The following is a 19,752-nucleotide window of genomic DNA, read 5'->3' as shown; positions in this document are numbered from 1 at the left end:
CTGCACAAGTTATTGTTTGCCCTGTGCAGCTGAATTCAGTTTCAAGCAATGGAGATTCCTAACAAGAGGTAATTTTGGCCTAATGTTACTCAAAACTGCAAACTCTTGTTTATGAATATTTCCATTGAGATATGGTATTTCATTGCAAACTCTTGTTTATGAATATTTCCATTGAGATATGGTATTTCATTTTTGTCCAATGGTAGTTGTTGGTACTCTTGGTTCTGTAATTTAGCAATGAGGCACATATCATTCTCAATAAACTTTCCCATCATCTTTGTTAAAAAAAAAAAAAAGAGCTACCCAAGCTGATAGGGCAGCTTTAGTAGAGTAGTAGATAGCAAATATCCCTAAATTGAGCCAGTACCATGAATTTTAGGGAAAAGCCAAAATTTGAAGACTGAATCAGAAGGAAAACAAGACCTAAGGTTGTCACGGCATAATTTGAGGTAAATGATCTAAATATTTTCCATCTATTTTCGAACATTTCTGTCTAATGGCTGTTTGTTAATGTGTCTTCTGCCCATTATGTGTAGGCTTATCACAGTCTGTGCTTGGATTTGAGTTTAGTGTTGGGTGTTGTAAATATCTGTTGATTGTGTAATGAAGGGATTTTCTGAAGAGTTTTTATTCTGTAATTTTAGATTTGATATTGGTTGGTTCCTGTTTAAAAGGAAAATGAAGAACCCGTTTCTTGACTCGATATTTCTATTCCTATAATGAGTTGGACAACAGTAGATTGAGGCCAATTTTTCTGTTGAACATTTGAACCGACTGATTTAATTCAAGGACTTCTTCCCCATTGCCCCCACTATAATAGTGGGTAGTGATAAGAGAAAGAGTTTTTCATAAGAGGACGTACGCAATAGACGTTTCTGATGATCATTACAGTTTATGTCTTCGGAAATAGGCAAAGGATGCAGTATATTTATCCAAAATAGTGAATTTATCCAAAAAACAGAATGAATTTGTTTGATCAGGCACATGTGTACTATGAAACTTCAAACGATTGTGTAGCCTTTCTTGCTAACTATGATAGGAAAGTAGATGCCAACGTCACATTCAAGAGGAATTCATATTTCCTTCCTGCTTGGTCTGTGAGCATTCTTGCAGACTGCAAAAATGTTGTTTTCAACACAGCAAAGGTAACTTGTAGAACACTTGCATTAAGTTAGTTATATGCAGGATAGACACAGCGAAGGGCCAAGTTTTAAATCACAGCCCCGCTTAAGTTTAGAAATTTTTGCAACTCTTTCAAGATTTACTTATTTTGAATAGAGATTGTCCTAGTGTTGTATCTTCTTCTCGTCCACTCTGCCAAAGAGAGAAAATCTGTTTAGCTATGATGACGGCCTGCTTGTGAATGAATGGAGCTTCTTTTTCAGTTTTAGAATTTCTTGTCAACAACTACTGCTGACTATTCTGCCAAGCAAACAGAGTTCTCTAGTTGGTTTTGATGTGCTTTATATAGGATTGCACTTAACCTGTAAAGAGTCCATATATTGTTCTACTAATTTAGATAAAAGCATTTAATGCCAAAGATAAAGTAAAAACATGGTACTGACAGAAGCTTTATGGTACTGAATCATTAATGAGGTTATTGTTCTTTAACAAGTCAACCACAAGAATATAGTTAAACTACTGGGTTATTGCTTAGAGACAGAAGTTCCTCTATTGGTCTATGAATTTATCCCTAATGGCACCCTCTCCAACTTCATTCATAATTAGATAGATGATTCATTCTCCTTCACTTGGAACTTCAGACTAAGAATAGCAAGTGAAGTAGCAGGAGCATTGGCATATTTACACTTGGCAGCCGCAATTCCCATCTATCATAGAGACATCGAGTCCAACAATATACATTTGGATGGGAAGCACATAGCCAAAGTGTCAGATTTTGGAACTTCAAGGTCCATTGAAGCTGATAAAACTCATGCAACTACACTTGTTAGAGGTACTTTTGGCTACTTGGTGATAGCACTAGGTTGGCTCCAGCTGCCTTTCCACTATTATGGGATACAATTTAACTTCGAAACCAAAAAATGTAATGGAGTTTTTGTTTTGACATCTGTTATATTAGTCTTGTTACCCTCATTCTCTCTCCTCTTTCTTTTTCGTTTTCTTTTTCTTATAATTTATATTGTAAAAGCAAAATGGATTAACGGCCCACTCATAAGCTTAGTTGAGCACAGTATATACGACAATGTCTCATCAAGAAGAAAGAATCTTATGAAAATGAAATAACATTTTGGAAATGGACAAGATTCTTAAATTTGTTAGTCATAGCACATTTTTTATTTTTCCTTTTTAAGAGCCATGAATGCTATTACTGCTCTACTCAATCTATAAGTATAATTAATACTTTCATGTTCATACTTCATATGCCATTCAAGAATTGAATAGGATTCTCAAACTAAATAATAGACTTGTATATTTCCTTGTTTTCTGCTTCTTTTTTTCTTGTCATGTCTTCATAACAGCACTTAACTGGAATTGCAGAGAGGCTAGCTAAAGCCTAAAAGGTCAGCAATGGGAGAAATTTTTATCCAGATAAGAGTTTTGCTCAAACTCAATATTCTATTAAGGACAATATGGAACTCTATTGATCTAAACAACTACCACAGTTCACTAATTCGAAGAGTTTCTGTCATTATGAAACTGAAGTATACATAAAGGTGGAGAAAATGAAGATGATGGCACAAATATCTTTGTGACAGAACTTATCATGACATAAACTTGACCTGTATAAACCTCAAGTAAAAATTTTCTCTTTACCCATTTTTTCCTCACTCAGTCCTACCACTCCTAGTTAAAAATCTGTCAGTACCATGTTTTTCAGTCCATTTTCCTCACTAAATCGTAGAAGCTTTATGCATGTAGTTTATTCTTTTTCTCAACTTTCTGTGCAACTGATTTTGTTCCTGATGGTAACATATCTAATCCCATTAAATGGGTTGTTACACTTGGTGCATTATGTTTGGTGTTCTATTTTCTGTATATTTGTTCACTAATCAGCTTTTTCATTGGAGCCTCAATTGAAAAATGGTTCTCAGCTTTTTCATTGCCTTTTTTGCAGCTGCTTTACACTGGACTCAAGAGACAATTAGGCCTGTTTTTACCTCTGTTCTTCTAATTTTTCATTACTTGTCAGGTAACTTCTTTAAACTATGTTTTAATAGATTGTTTTTGACTTATTAGTCTCTCTTTTAAAGGATGCAACTGCAACAACACTAACAGATTTGCAGTTGCTGCCACTTAACAGTTCCATTCCTTGTTCCTTCAAAATGAAATTCATGGATGATTGTCTAAGCTAGCAAAAGTGTATGTTTAATATATAATCTGGAAAAAACACAGAGAAGTAGAGATTTTCCTATTTTACCCCTTGCCTACTTATGCACATTAGGAATTGCACTTATATCTTTATAGATTCACTTCAAGAAATCTATTGTTTCATAACTAGCTTATCTATGCTTATTTCTGGTTGTAATGTGTAGATAAAAATTTGTGACTTATGTTCTGGATTTGTAACTCTAGGACATGGACAAAAATTGGATGAAACTTGATAATAGAAAGGACGAGTCTTATAAACTTGGGGTGGCTGCTTTCTTAAAATTCACATATTCTTTTATTTTGGCTGAAACTCTTTTTTTGACTGATTTTTTTACTTATTAAGTTCACAATAGTTGGATATGCTGAAACTCTAAAGAAAAGTTTATTTTCAATGCAGTCTAGCTTCATATTGATCGTGAGAAGACTGTTGGATATGCTGCTAGAGATGATTGAAATATGACATTGGTGCTATAGTCTATGTTTTAGTTTAGAAATCTAGTACTCTTATCTTTTGGGAAGGATATGTATTGGCCATTACTACTTGAATTGATTATGTGGGATTTAGGACCCAACATTTGTGGTTCACTTTTGTTTTGATTAATTTATAGATGTGTTATGGCCAAATATATGAATTTGCGGCATATATTCTACGTTGATTTTGCCTTTTGTCAAATTAAATGTTATGGTTGATTTTGCCTTTTGTCAAATTGAATGTTCTACTATAATTGTTGAAAATGCCATGGCAATACTATATTTGTAATGGCCAATTTCAAGTCTTTAAGACAAACTCAGTGATAACCTTCAAAGTTGTCACTATCATGCAAATTTAATTTTTTACTATAATTGTCGGAAATGCCGTGACAATGCTATATTTGTAATGAACAATTGCAGATCTTCCAAACAAAGTTGTAAGTTCACTAAGTGACGACTATTCTTGTCACTAAATACTAGGAATGATAGTGACAAGTTCAAGTCGTCACTGTAGAGTTCAAATTTGTGACGACTTTTGCTACCTTTTATGACAAAAAAATATGTGAAACAGTGACAAGAAAATTCGTCACAGAATGACAACCGTTAGTGACGACTTAGTTCTCGTCATTAAATAATAAGATTCAGTGATGACTTTAAAAGAGTTGTCACACGTACCTATTTGTGACATAGAATTAGTGACAACCATGTGACAATGGAAAAAGTCATCACTATATTCATATAATGACGACTTTTTGATTTTTAGTGATGACTTTTTATTGTCACAAAAGGCCAAATTTCTTGTAGTGCTCCTTTGTTCCCATGCCTCCCTCTCATTTCCCTTCCTTCTAGTGACCTTATCTAATCACACGGAGAAGATCTGGTTACGAACAGAGATTTAGTTGCAGCCAAATCTTCTCTCTAGTGACCAAATCCGATCATCAAGAAAGAAAAGGATAGAGAGAGAGAGAAAGGAAAGGGGGAGAGAAGAAGGGAGAGGAAAAAGGAAATGGAAGGAGGGAAATTAGGCAAGGAGAGAGAGTGGTGGCGGATGGTGGTGGTAGGTAGGTAAAAGATAGAGATAGTGGTGGTAGTATAGCAGTGGCTATTGTGTGGTAATGCAGGAAGACAGAAAGTGAAGAAAAATATATATAAAAAAAGGAAAGGAAAACAAAAAAAAAATGAAGGGAAGAAAGAAAAGAAAAAAATCAATAAAAACTGGGCTACCAGTACCATAGCAGGTCAAACAATGCTATTCCAATTTAATTTAACCACAAGAAGGTTATGTGGGTATTTCAAAATCATAAAGCAGCTCGTTGATTTTTTACGAAACCACAAAGGGTTTTCTGTATTTCATCTTGATCTTAACACAAAAGTAATTAATTCCTCCGTCCCATTGAAAGTGTCATATTTAGGGGTGGTAATGGGGCAGGGGATCCTTCCCCCATCCCCCGCCCTATTGCCTATTAATGACCCCCGTCCCCCACCCCCGACTTCCCCCGCCCCGCCCCACTTCCCTCGCGGGGGCACCCGTGGTGTTAAAAAAAATTATTATATAATTTATTATAATTAAATTTGAGCAAATAATCAAGTACTAAAATATTAACACATCACCAAATTATTATTCATTGTAACTTCACAATTGAAACTCATAAAAATAATTAAACAAAAATTATTTGAATACAATCTAATATGATAAAAAAATATAACTAAAATAATCAAGTTTTTACTTTTGATACCAATACAATTACTAAATTATTATTGTGTTTTTTTAGAAAAAAGTGTTATTGTATTAAGTGTAGTTAGGAATTTAATATAAGTGTATTAATAAATTTAATATAAATAATTAATAATTTTTATTAATAAACACGTATAATTAGTAGTATAATTGATAATATCATTATATGTATAATTATGTACATACATATATTTCAAACGGGTGGCGGAGCGGGGGTTGGGGCGGAGGAATATACCCCCGTCCCCTGCCTCGTTTCTAAACGGGGGGGAAAAAATTCCCCCCGCCCCCGCCCCGCCCCACCTCATTGTACTTTTTGCATTTCACTAGTTTATTTCTTCTTCTTTTCTCAATATTTTATACTAATTTCACTGCAATTTGTATATTCCACATCCAAAATTGGGGAGATAAAAGTACGGTTGTTTGAAAATACAGTTTCATAGCTCTTATAAGTTGATGCTTGACAACATTTTTAATTTTGTGGCAAATCAGAACATGGACTCGTCTGAGCTAGAAAAGAATAGGCTGCTCAATAAATAGGATTGGGCTCTTGAGGGTGAGGCTTTGCCACCTCCCCCATTGGTTCCTTGAACTGTTACCGTTATCAAGGCTAAGCCAAAGCCAGTCAAGAAAAGGTTGCACGTTCCAATGGGAAGATTTGGCCTAGGAACCCAACAACAAAAGATTCAACTTTTAAATAAGTGAGCTATACTACCACCATCTAGCAATGGACCCAAAACTTTTATGATCATAGATTGAAATTCAGTCCATCCTCTAAGGGTTGTTGCGTTCAATAAAGTTTAGATATTTTTTAGATCTCAAAATAATTAGCTGAGATTTGGCTACAACATCAATAAAATGGCTTATATGGCTGAATGTGTAATTGTTCTACTTTCATGAAATGCCTTTGCCTTTGCTACATTTTTTTGGAAGTATTTGGTGATTTATTTATTTATTTTTCTTTATAAAACAATAGCAAAACTTGGAGCTCCATATGAGGTAGTGCCAAGAGAGAAAAAGAGAGGGTTGATGGGATTTAGTATGGATTTATTATAAGGGAGGAAGAGGGAAGGGAGAATTGCAAGGTGTTTGAAAGTGAGGGTGTTTCTTTGGTTTTTTATATTTTTAAATTTGAGTTGGCTGTAATTCTCACCTATTTTATTTTTTTTTATAACCGTAAATACTTCTTTCCTTGCCTTTATTCTATTATAGTTTTGTTCGTCAATTCAAAGATCAGCTGGAAGATATTCATTCGCTTCATTTTGTGGTGAAAATGTAGGTTTAATCCCATGATCTTAATTTTTTTCATTTTTATTACATTTTCCTTTTCTTGCTCTCTCAATTTTATTTATCATTTTCTGTTTATCACTAATCCATTTGGGTAAAAGTTATTTTTTTTTCTTTTTAATATATCTAATATCCACTTTACTGTAACAACGTATATAAAAAATTTTTACTATAAAAATTTTTTGAAATATTTGATATATTGTATGGATGAGATGTTTTTTGAGTTATTTTTAATTGTGTATTACTGTAAGATTGTATTAGAAAAACTTTTTTTTTTTTTTGGTAAAAAGATTTTATTTCAATTGATATTGATATATAATTTGTGCTCGAGTGTAATTAAAAATGTTTCTACTTTGCTTTGCAGTACAATTCGTTTTCCTTTTTTTTTTTCCTTTCTAATTACTTTAAATTGACTTTCGTGTTGTAATATTGTTGCTAATCTGATTTTATGAAATACAACTGCCTACTTGTTTAACAATTAGTGCTGCAAGTTTCGAAAGTTCACCTCTTCAAGGAAACAAGCATCCGAATCCCACAAGAAGAAGGAGAATATCTCTCGAACTGTTTCCTATTGCCGCAAGAAAAACGCTTTTGAGAAGGTTATCATCCTGGAAAGTTGATTCTGTATAGGATTAGGAGAAGCGATCTTCTCTAGGGTCTGCAACATGATATATAGAAACAGCCCATAAACGTTACTTCGTGCTTCTTATTACCATTAGTCCTCCTCCTGTTTTTCCCATTCGTTTATCAGATTCCCATCCTTCCTGACTATCAATTGTTGATCCCTACCACCGTCCAGCGAATTCAAAACATGGAAAAGGAGATGAAAAAGACAATTAAGCTGTTCGGAAAGGTTATCGACGTCGTTGTTATGGTCGAGGATGGCCTGGCTGATGACGATCATCTAGTGAATCAAGAACAAGGAACAGAAACTGCTTACTCAAGAAAAGATTGGAAGCGTCCGATGTTGCTTCAACTCAAAGCAGATTTCTCATTCCAATTCGCGAGGAAATCATGCAAGTATTGACTGAACCAGAAGTGATGCTGCTGAATCAGAAAGAGGCTCTTAAGGTCACGGTGGTGGATTGCTCACAACGCTGTTTCGACATGAATTTGAAGAGGTGGCCGAGCGCGAACAAGTACGCTCTCAACAGCGGGTGGAATAAGCTTGTTGATGACAATCATCTAAAGAAAGGTGATGTGGTAGAATTCTGGGGCTATAGGCAAGATGGTCTCTTGCGTTTTGCTATGAACATCTGCAAGCGAAGGAACATCTCCGTTGCCCAGCACTGATTTATCAAGAACATTAGAACACTGATTTAACTTTTAAGACTGAGGGCTCTATTTTTTGCACACGCTCCAAATTTATGCTTGACTGTAACTATTTTTTTTCTTTACTCATTATTGTTGTATAATTCGTTTATCCTCTTTTGTGTGTTAAATTGGATTTCGTGTTACAGTTAAAATAGTGCTTGTTTGTAATTTTCTCTTCTCTTGCGACTAAATCTGACTATATGAAGATATAGGAATTGGATAGAATCAAAATATATAACAGAAGGTTCTCAAGCTTGGTTTTTTTTTTGGGGTAAATTTCATAACTATATATCTTACTCATAAATGTAATTTCACAATAAATAATAAAAAATCATATTGTACAAGATACTTGAGTTTTGGTTTTCCTATTTGTACTCACTTAAATTTCTTATCAAATAGGCAAAACCCTACTTGAACTCAATCAACACCAAATTAAAGTCGAATCTTTGACCGAGTTACTCACGAGCTGAGTCGAATTGTTTGGTTATTATACACCCTTATGATTAGGTTTCATAAAAATTTCCCAATCACGCCAACGAGTCTCATATATCTTTTATTTTTTTGATTCAAATACAATTAAAAAGAAAAAGTTGCAAAATAGGAAGAAAGTCCATCTTTTTTGTGTTCCATTATCCAAAAATGTGCAAAAAATGTAAGTTCCATTATGCAAACAAATTCTATCTGCCTTGAAGATTTTGTCTGTTCTGTGACAACAAGAAACTTCAAGTCATAGAAAATTTCCCCTTGAATATCCAGAAAGGCTAAACGTTCTACAATATCATCTTCAATCAAAGTTATGTGAATGTACCCTTTGTTTGGCCCCAATCGAACATTTGATACAAAGATGGGATCACAAATTCATGTATCAACCATAATATATCCTTCCATGACCAATTATCATCTTCTACTTCAGATAATTTGAAAGTCACTAATCCCTCCGAATTCTATGATTAGCTAGTGTCATACTTAGTAGTCTAATTGAATCCTATGACCAGCTCTAGGCAAAAGCTCCTGAAACAAAGCATTACTCTCCCCTCCTGACTCAAACATTGCTTTCACATTTTTTGACAAAATTGGATATTTTAGCTTTGAATTATTCACAGCAAAACTGTTTTGATAACCTTTAAATGAGTCCATCACGAAGACAAGACAGGACCTTTGAATCATCAAGTTGTTGTCCATCACACATTAGGCTCTGTTCATTCACAGGGAAGCCAACGATGCTCTCCACGATTGCTTTAACATCGCGAACAGTGTACAACGACTTGACTTCCCTCTTCAACAACTCTTCATTTTACATTTTCACAGAGATTGGCAATACATCTCTTGGCCAAAGCACCATATGAAGAGTTGATTCACCCTGGATATCGAGAGAGGCTAAGGTTTCATGATCATCCTCAAGGGGCTTACCGGAATAAATTAGACTGAACTTATCACAAGGAATCCTGACAGATGTCGAGCCGATGCAATAATAATTACCTACTAAAAAAAAATACAAATTTTATATATAGGTGAGTATCGAATCCACGGGGACTAGGGATAATTTATTTCTTTTAGAATTCAGAGATGGGGTTTTTACAAAAATATAAAAATAACTACTTAACTAAATAAAAGCAACTCACAAAAATAAATAGGAATTAATCAACAATAGATACGATTCTAGGCAAAGGTGCAACTTTTTATATACGGTCCATTCAATTGATCATCGATGTAAAGATAATTCAATTATTAGTTAATAGATTGGTTATAGTTGCTATACACGCGATAAACAACCAACTTTTCCTTACTTTATTGATAGTCAAGGTACAATCGTTAACTATTTGCCTAACCAAGAAATAACCCTAGGTGCGACCGTAGGATTTAATTCCTCGATTGCATTAAGAATTAGAAAAGCCCAACTTTAATCAATAAACACGCTACGGGGATTTGTTTAAATTAGATTATACGTTTTCCTAACATGGGACCAATCACGCTAGTCGTCACTAGTATTAACCAATCAAACAATTACAGATTTAATCGGTTAATTTGGCGGTAGATTATTAAATTAATTCGAATATCGGGCCCTTGACATTCAAATAACAAAACAATCATAAGAAGTTAAACCAGAAAACATACGAATACCAATGAATAAAATAAATAAATAAAAATAATTCGATCTCACAGATATTTGGAACCGAATCTTCAAGTTGACTTTCGACTAGAAAACGAGAAGTTAGTTCTTCGTTGTTGGGAAAATTGCCAACGTGAAGACATGCGGCCAACCGAAACAAAGATAAAACCTAATCTAAGTGACTAGTCTGCTAATATATATAGCTGACTGACCCTTTTCCTCCCTAAGAAGTACTAATCAAACGGGACTCGGCGGACTTCCCTTATTCTTTTGCTTCCTATTTGATATCTACTACTCATAACAAAGGCCTATTGTCTAATTAGAAAAAAGGAAATAAAAACAATAATAACTCATGTTTTCTAATTCAACTCTACAACTAACAAAGGTAATTAAAGTCTTTCAAATTCCACCAAAGATGTCCATATTTGACTCGAATTAGGAAATCCCATGCGTAGTAAATTCCCGAATCATCTGGACTTGACAGTAATTCTTGAAAAATCACCTCTTTTGTCACTTTTACTCCACCTCCCTACAATTAACACAATTAATCAAATATAGGTAGAATCTATTAATTAAAATAATATTTGGTTAAAATCAAGGGAAAAATAATTATAAATTTAGCAACAAATTACATCCTATCAGATCCCGTCTTTGGCCTCAATTAAACATTTGATATTAAACATTGTGGTTGGTATCAGAAGCCTCTGCATCAATCTGGAGGACTTTCTGATCAGATGCTCTCTTGATAAACAGTCTCGTTGACAGCAAATTTTGAACAAAAAAATGGAGATTAGTATTCTGCTGAATCCCAACTGAGCCCAGATTTTGATCATCCTCCCATGACCAGCAGAAAAGAATTCCAGAAGACATTCACATATTCTTTTCTTTTCTTTCAACATTGCTTTCACTTTTCTAACTGTATCTGATTTCTTCACTTTCAAAGCAACCGGTTTCATAACAGGCAAGCATATATTTATCTGCAAAACAGTAACAACAGCCAAAAAAAGAGTACTCAGAAAATCTACTTAATTCAAATTTGAAAGTGACACCCTGGATTGCTTGCTTTGCAACTAAGAATTTTGACGCTCCAATTCTTTTAGCACTTGTATTTAATCAAAAGAAAAAAAAAATCTGAAGTACATGAATTCAAGTAAAATTCAGGAGGATAAAGGGAACAATGTGTAATAATAAAAATGATGTCACCCCTCGAACCTATTTGATCATCTATTTGGTCTGTAGATCCTGTACATGACTTTCAATCTTCCCTTTTTTCTTGTCAAATTGGTGATTTTCCGATGGACTTCCCAAATATTTTTTTACAAAGACTTCATCCTTTTTATATTGCTTCTGAATAACAATAACAAAAAATTGCTCACCATTGCTTGGTCTGCTAATTTAAATATTGAGTGCAAAGTGTAGCTAAACCCAAAGGGGGAGAAAAAAAATGTCCAATGTATGAAAAGAAAAGGCAAACCAATAATCTCAAAAAAAAAAGAAGTTTTACACTACTACAACTTGAGCCGGTATAGAGGTATTGTCTTAGAATTTGCACATTGAATTGAATTATGTTAGACAAAAAAGCTAAAGTAATTATTCAGCTACATTGCACTGGAGGAAAAGAAACACAACATATTACATTAGAGACATCGTCATCTGTAATTTTATTTGTTTTCTTGTCCAACAACTAGGGACTTGTTCAGTCACATAGCATGGTAATACTTCTCGAATGGGCAAAAACTTGATCATATCATGAAAAGTTAGCATCAACTGTTGCCCTGATTAAATCAGAAACCATCTCTGAGTTTAATACAGTTAGCATCTTTTGTCAGGCTTTCCTCATATGCAACAAGTTTAAAGGAGGAATAAATTTGTTTTAGCTATAAGAAGCCCATTTCCAAAACAAATACCAACAGTTTCACAAGAAAATTAGAAGAAATGAAAAGCTATGATCAACACCACAATTTTTTTAACCACCAGCCTTTGGGCTGATGGCCACCACTAAGCCATTTAAGGCTCCTTTGCCTCCCATCAATTACCACATTAAGTGGTTTCTTAAAAAAAATCAGACGGGTGCGTAGTGCATTTGTCTAGTCTGATGGTGGTTCAGTCCCTACCGGCCTCTCTAGACCCAGTTGGGTGACTTGTGTCTCCCTCTTAGATTAGGATAGTGTAGGATACTATAGACAAAGTGACGATTGATAAAAAAAAAACACCCCAATATTTTTCTTTACAGTTAAAAGTAATCCAAAATGCAAAAAGACTGTAGAGATTAGCATCATAAGTAAAATCTTGAAAAATGACCTTTCAGTCTTGCACAAAGAAGATGTTACTTTCTTAGGTAATTCAATTAACGGGCAAGATTAAACAGTTGAATTATGGACTTTCTCTGAATGTTGTAACTAGCTAAATGCTGACGACTGCTTAGAGGTATTCCTCTACATTCCAGAATCTGGGAATCAACTGGGAATCCTAGCCTATCAAAAATCTTGTTCTTCACAGCTTTGATCAAACAATCTTGATGCACGTCAAGATTAAATTGTAGTACCCGACAGATATCTGAAAAAAATTTTGCGCTAACATCAGTAAGGTTGATTCTGCTGTAATATTGTGACAAGATTGGACCTTTGAATCATTAAGTTTTTTGCCATCATAAATTAGGCTCAGATCATAAAGAGGGAAGCCAATGATGCTCTCCACGATTGCTTTAACATCACGAACAGTGTACAACATCTTAACTTGCCAACTTCATCATCAAGTATCAAACTACCATGTTTCCAAAGAAGTGAGTTTGGAATTTCTTTCTCCGGACTTGAATAAAACTTCTGACTAATTATGTTTGACCTTAATTATACTTTTGGACTTAGTAATGTAAATCTTCAAATGTGTTCTCTGGAACTCTTGCAGAAATGGTCCCAAAGTAAGTGGAATATATATATTGTTGGCATGGATATGCCCAAATTCCATGGTTTTCACTTTCTTATGGAGAATAACAATGAAAAACTTAAATGATTAAAATCACGAGTAAACGAATTTTTTTCCTTTTTTTTAAAAATAAAACACATCATAATTTTATTAAATGACAAACTCTACGCTAATGGCAAAAATTACATTGGATAAATACGAGTTCCGACCTTGGCATATTCTTAAGAATCTTTGTACAATTCTAATTTGTCAAGCTTGACATTATTCTCAAAATTCACCATAACGAACAAAAGGTTGAAGGATCTTCTTCATGTAAGGATTGTCCCATTTCAATGACTCCCAACCAAGTAGAGATATTTGGATCACTTTAAGTGCTGGTGGTGCAGAAGGTTGTCCATTGATGGAGGGTAGGAAGGGAGGTAAGCTTTCCAGATTTCGGCAGCTTATTACCTCAATTCTCTCAATAGAGTTACAAATCAGGAGCCCCTTGCAAATATTCCTTAGTTTAGGATTTCCTAGCACAGCCAATTTCTTGAGATTTGGGAGGCAACTGATAGTGGTCCTTTAGCATGAATCTTTGTTGCTTGAAGTAAAACTAAAGTAGCCTTCTTCATCGTTTGATACTATCTCCTCCAATTCGTTACAACACCAGACCTTAAGTACTTCAAGACTTTGCACGGATTGTAGCAACCTTGGTGTGAACAACTTCTTGAGCTTGCCACAACGATCAATGAACAAAGATCTAAGGCAGGAAAAAGTGCTAGGTGGAGGAATTGCGTTCGTTATGGTGAAGTTTGATTACTTGAGTTCAACAAATGATTAGGATCAAAAATATTATAAATAACCAACCTAAAAGAGTAATTAAATATTTATAATATATTAATTAAATATTATATCAAGTATTTCATAAAACACCACAAGTTTTTCAATATATAATATACATACCCGAACTTGCTTCAAAAAACTCAATTGATTAGTTCAACCGCGACCTGTCAATCTCATATGGAATAATTTATCAAGCTATTCATGAGCTCGAGTCAAGCTATTCAATTAAATTGCACCCTAGGTGAGAGCAAGAATGGGGCAAGAGGGGGCACAGTCAGTGTGGCTAGCGTGTGAGTGTGTGTGGTCACTCGGAGTTTTACTGTACTAAGGAGCGGTAGCAGCGTAGTCGCATCTTGAAGTGCCAAAGTGTCGGGGGGTTGAATGTCAAACTCAACTTGGTTTTGCGTACTGTTGTGATTTAGGATAGGACCATTTTGGTATAGAACATCTGTCTTTCTTCTTTTGGGTTGATTACAGCTAATACTAGAATAGAATTCTTTTGGTTTGTAAAATTAAAAAAAAAAAGATAAAATACACTGACCTGTTGTGATTTGCTTACTACCCACGAAATCTCCTCATTATTTAAAAACACCTACATAATTTCATTGTCCTTTGGATTTCTTTGGAAAATGGACGGAAATCATCTAATTTGACGGAAAATGAATGACACAATCTCGACAATCGAGTGTGGTAGCATTGCTTGACAGATTAATGTTGCTATTGCCAAGTTTTAGTAATAAAAGGGTATCAAGTTAATGTGGTTGAGTTTAGGAACATCTCTTTGGTGAATATCAGTAATGGCTTGACTTTTCTAATTTTTGGTTGACTTTTCTAGGCATAGGGAATGATTGTTGGCATTTTTCATGTGAATTGATCCAGTTATTAATTTTAGTTCTCCATGTTTGGAAATTTGAGGCTGGCTGCTGTTACTTTTGTGTTGTTTTAGTTATTGTGTTATATGGTTGTAAATAAAAGTTGACTGTACTCCGCTAGTTGTTACTACTGAGTAACCAGGGATCTTCACCTAAACTGTCGATTCTCGCGTCAAAAGATAGTAGTTATTATGAGTGCATGGTCGCGTAGCGATTGGAGCTGAGTGACCAGGCTCCTCCATCTGGTAAATGTTGGAGTTCGCGTCAAAAGGCTCTAATGGCTAGAAACTAAGTCTTTTGTTATTCTAAAAAAAAAAAGAAAGAGAAAAATAGAAAACGTGATAAAAAAAAAAGTAAAGATTGTGTTAGAATGTGAAAGAGTCAGCTTGCCGATTTGTGAATTTAATGTTGAGATTTTGGTTAATAGTTGGACCATTTGCTGATGAATGTTGAGCAACCATTCCTTTTTCTTATATTAGTTTGCTTTAAATTAGAGGAGTTGGTGGTTTGGAAGCTAACTGAGGTATTGTTTCTTGGATCTTGACCATTGATGCTTAATATATGTTTTTCTTGGTATCTTGACAATACGGTAGTTGGAGCAATAGCCATTGTCAAATTTTGGTGTTCAATTGCTGTTCTCATGCTTGAGGGCAAGCATAGTTTAGGTGTGGGGGGATTTGATAGGGTGTTAATTGTTAGTAATTTTTATTATTAATTTCCCCCATTGTCCTTGCCAAATATCGTTTAATTGTTAACATATACTTATATTTGGTATTTGGACCTATCTACAGGAAATGAGACTGAAAGGTGCTAAAAAGGGGGGGGGCTTTCTGAAGCAAATTACTTCACACGTGGAAATCTTCTACAAAGCTCCATCAACGTGGCCCACAAGAGGGGACCAAAGCTGATTTCCTTTTCCTTTTGGACTGATGAAGAGATGGCTGGTACGGGAAGTCCTACTAGCAATAGGAAACAAGAGAAAATTCGGAGGGCCCCGCTTTTGCACCTTTTTCTCTAAATTTGGCAGAACCACTAGAGGGTTAGAGGTTGTTTTTAGTCGTAGGATAGCTTGGAGCAATAGTTTAGTTTTTCTTTATTTTTCCTTGTCATGCGCACGCCTACTGTTCAACAAAATTTCCCAACGGGAGAATCATTTTTTACTTCTTGATTAATTAGTTAAAGACGGTTTGACGTTCATGAATTCAATCACTTTGCGTGGGATTTATTTATGCGGCGTGGCTAAGCTTTTCGTCTATGATAGGGTGTCAATTGTTAGTAATGTTATTGTTAATTTTCCTCTTTGATCTTGCCAAATATTGCTTTAATTGTGACATATATTTATATTTGGTATTTAAACCCAATTTCAGAAATTGGCGCAGAAACCTTCTTGAGAAGATTATTGTGAAGCTCTACACAATTGGCCCACATGCATGGTGTAAACCAACGTCCATCCCTTTTGCTGATGAAGAAGAATTGAATTGCATTTGGCTAGCCAACATCTCAATTTGGTGGGGACCGCGAAGAATTAGTATTGTCTAAAGATAGTGTGCCTTTTGTTTGCTTTCTTACAGTAGTAGGATAATTGCTTTCTTGTGATCGTGTGCATTTGGTCAAAGGAAACCAGACAAACAAAAGTTGGCTTTTGCTTTTGTTTTCGGTGGGATTGATTAGATAGAGAAAAAGAATGGTTTCTTGTGTGGACGAGGGGGTGAAGTTTTCCATTTGGTTTGTTTTTATTTTTAGAGAGCTTCTGGCATGAAGGGAGATTTTCTCTCCGAGGAGACTACAAAGTAGAATAGGTAGTCTTTTGTGTAGAGGAGGAACTTATTCCTTCTTTTGTTGTGTGGTATGCAATTTTTCTTCAAAGAATCTACGAAGACTCAAAGTTTCATTCTAACTTATTAGCGAGTATTTATGTCTTTGAAATCAATTAAATTGTGTGGAAAGTTTCTTATGAGGCGTGGCTAATCTTCTTATCTAGTCAAGGATCAATGCGAAGACGCAGTCCCACATATCTGTGAGATCTAATTAATTTTTACGTGTTCCTTAATTTGCTAATATTTGCATGTTTTCTATTTGAATTTTCATGGGATTATTTTGTTAATTGGATATCAAGGGCCTGATGTGCAATTTGACTTATTAATCTCCTGTCAAATTAATCAATTAAATCCGTAATTGTTTAATTGGTTAATATCTATGGCAACTAGTGTTTTCACACATTAGGGGAACGTGCAATCTGATTTAAATAACCCTCGTAGCATGTTATTAATTTGGGTTAGACTTTTCTAGTTTTTAATAAAATTAGGAAATTAATTCCTACGGTCGTACCTAGAAGTATTTCCTGGTTAGAGATAATCAAAGGTCGTACCTTGGTTATCAATAAATTAAGGAAAAGCTGGTCGTCAAAGTTTATCGGTGACTATAACTAACCTGTTAATAAAATTAAGTGAACCTTTTTTGCATCAATGATCGGATGAATGGACTGTGTCTGCGTAGTTGTACCCTTGGTTAGAATTTATTTATTATTTATTTAATTGCTATTTATATTCGTATTAATTAATTATTTATTTTTTGGTTAAATTGTTTAATTATTTTTAGTTTTATTCTGATAAAAAATTCCCCGTGTCCCGAACTTGAAAATAATCGAATTTTTTCCAATCCCTGTGGATTCGACCTTGCTCGCTACTATACACAGAAAATTTATATTTTTCTCGAGTAGGTATTTATTATTACACAGGCTCAACACCTGTCAGTCTAGCCAAAGATCAACGCGACGACGCAGTCCCGAATACTTGTGAGATCGAATTAATTATCATGCGTTCCTTAATTTATTAATATTTACACGTTGTCTGTTTGAATTTCTATGGGATTATTTAGTTAATTGAATGTCAAGGGCTCGATGTTTAGTACGATTTATTAATCTCCTACCAAATTAGTCAATTAAATCCGTAATTGTTTAAATTGATTAATACTAGTGGCAACTAGCGTTTTTATACAATAGGGAAACGTGCAATCTGATTTAAATAACTCTCGTAGCATGTTATTGATTGGGGTTAGGTTTTTCCAATCCTTTATGCAATTGAAAAATTAATTCCTACGGTCGTACCTAGAAGTATTTTCTGGTTAGGGGTAATCAATGGTCGTACCTTGATTACCAATAAATTAAGAAAAAATTGGTCGTCAGAACTCATCGGCGACTATAACTAACCTATTAATAAATTAAGTGAACCTACCTTGCATTAATGATCGGATGAGTGGACTGTGTCTGAGTAGTTGTATCCTTTGTTAGAATTTATCTATTCTATTCTTGATTTAATTCCTGTCTATATTTGTGTTAGTTAATTATTTTTTTTAGTTGAATTGCTTAATTATTTTTAGTATCATTCCGATAAAATCCCCCGTTACCAATTAGAATCTCAAAGAGACAAATATCCCCAGTTCCTGAGGAGACGACCCTACTTGCCACTGTCTATTATTTAGAAAATGTTGTCAACTAATTAATTCTGGTATATCGGATTAAGCAAACTTTTCGGAAATATGGTGAATCAAGTAACCCATTGCACACCTAGAGTCCCTGCTCCAGTACCTAGGATTAATTATTGACTGCTTTTGGTGGTAGTTAGGTTCTATTTTTATTATTGCACAGGTTCGACATTTGTCAATTTTTGGCGCCATTACCGAGGACTGGTGTCAGTTATTTGTTTCTTTTTGAGTTCACTTTTGTTCTAATTTTCTGGTGCTTTTCAATGTATGCCTCGTTTTTCTCGTACAGGTGAATTAATTTTCGACCCCGAGGTAGAAAAGACTACGCGTAGAACAAGAAAAAAGACCAGACAACTCAGAGAAGAGCACTCAAGTGCTGCATCTTAGAGACCTGAGCCAGAAGTTGGACCAGCAGATTTGTTTGGTGACATTTTGAGTGACTCGGACCAAGAGCAAGTCATCATGGCAAATGCATAGACACTAAGGGAGTTGGCTACTCATAATTTAAATTAGCAACCTTTATGCATTACTTTTCCAAATTTGAATGATAACACTCCCTTTGAACTAAAATCTGATCTAATTCATCTCTTGCCATCTTTCCATAGTCTACCAGATGAGGAGCCCTAGAAGCACTTGTAAGAGTTCGACGTCGTTTGCAACAGTATGAAACCCCGAGAATCACAGAAGAGCAGATAAAAATGAGGGCCTTTCCCTTCTCTTTGAAGAACTCTATAAAAGATTGGTTGTACTACCTAACACCTAGTAGTATCACCACGTGGGACCAGTTGAAGAAAAAATTCTTGGATAAGTACTTTCAGGCGTCTCGAGCTGCAAGCCTAAGGAAGGAGATATGCGGTATCAAATAACATCTAGGCGAGTGTTTCTATGAGTACTGGAAGAGATTTAAGAAGTTGTGCATCCAATACCCTCAGCATCAGATAAATAAGCAACTGCTCATCCAATATTTCTATGAGGGGCTACTCTTCAGGGACAGAAGTATAATCGATGCTGCAAGTGGAGAGGCGTTAGTAAATAAGACTTCTCGAGAGGCGTGAGAGCTAATTGAAGGAATGGCTGAGAATTCGCAACAGTTTGGTACAAGGGAGGATGTCCCAACGCATAGGGTGAATGAGATAGAAACATCCTCCATCCAACAACAAATCTCTGAATTGACGTTCTTCGTTCAACAACTAACTGTGAGAAGTGCCTCACAAGCCAAAGTATGTAGGGTATGCGTTGCCTTGGGTCATTCTACGGAGATGTATCCGCTAGTTCAAGAAAAAAATGCAGAACAAGTTAACCTGATTGGCCACGCGCCCGTGCCAAGAAAGCAGTACAACCTATATTCAAGTACCTACAATCCTGGTTGGAGGGATCACCTTAACATTAGTTATGGAGGAAATAGG

The 19,752-nt window shown here is 35.0% G+C and overlaps 1 non-coding gene across 1 annotated transcript; it reads right to left on the bottom strand.

The window, feature by feature from the left end:
- Positions 1-19,179: 19,179 nt before the first annotated feature.
- On the bottom strand, positions 19,180-19,286 carry LOC113756384. Its single transcript, XR_003465939.1, has one exon. It is a non-coding gene; the product is annotated as a small nucleolar RNA R71 (small nucleolar RNA).
- Between the last annotated feature and the right edge of the window lie 466 nt (positions 19,287-19,752).

This window comes from Coffea eugenioides, unplaced genomic scaffold (genome assembly GCF_003713205.1).
Source record: "Coffea eugenioides isolate CCC68of unplaced genomic scaffold, Ceug_1.0 ScVebR1_2245;HRSCAF=3236, whole genome shotgun sequence".
Lineage (NCBI taxonomy): Eukaryota > Viridiplantae > Streptophyta > Magnoliopsida > Gentianales > Rubiaceae > Coffea > Coffea eugenioides.
The sequence above is the reverse complement of the archived record's forward strand: the minus strand, read 5'-3'. Positions and strand labels throughout refer to the sequence as shown.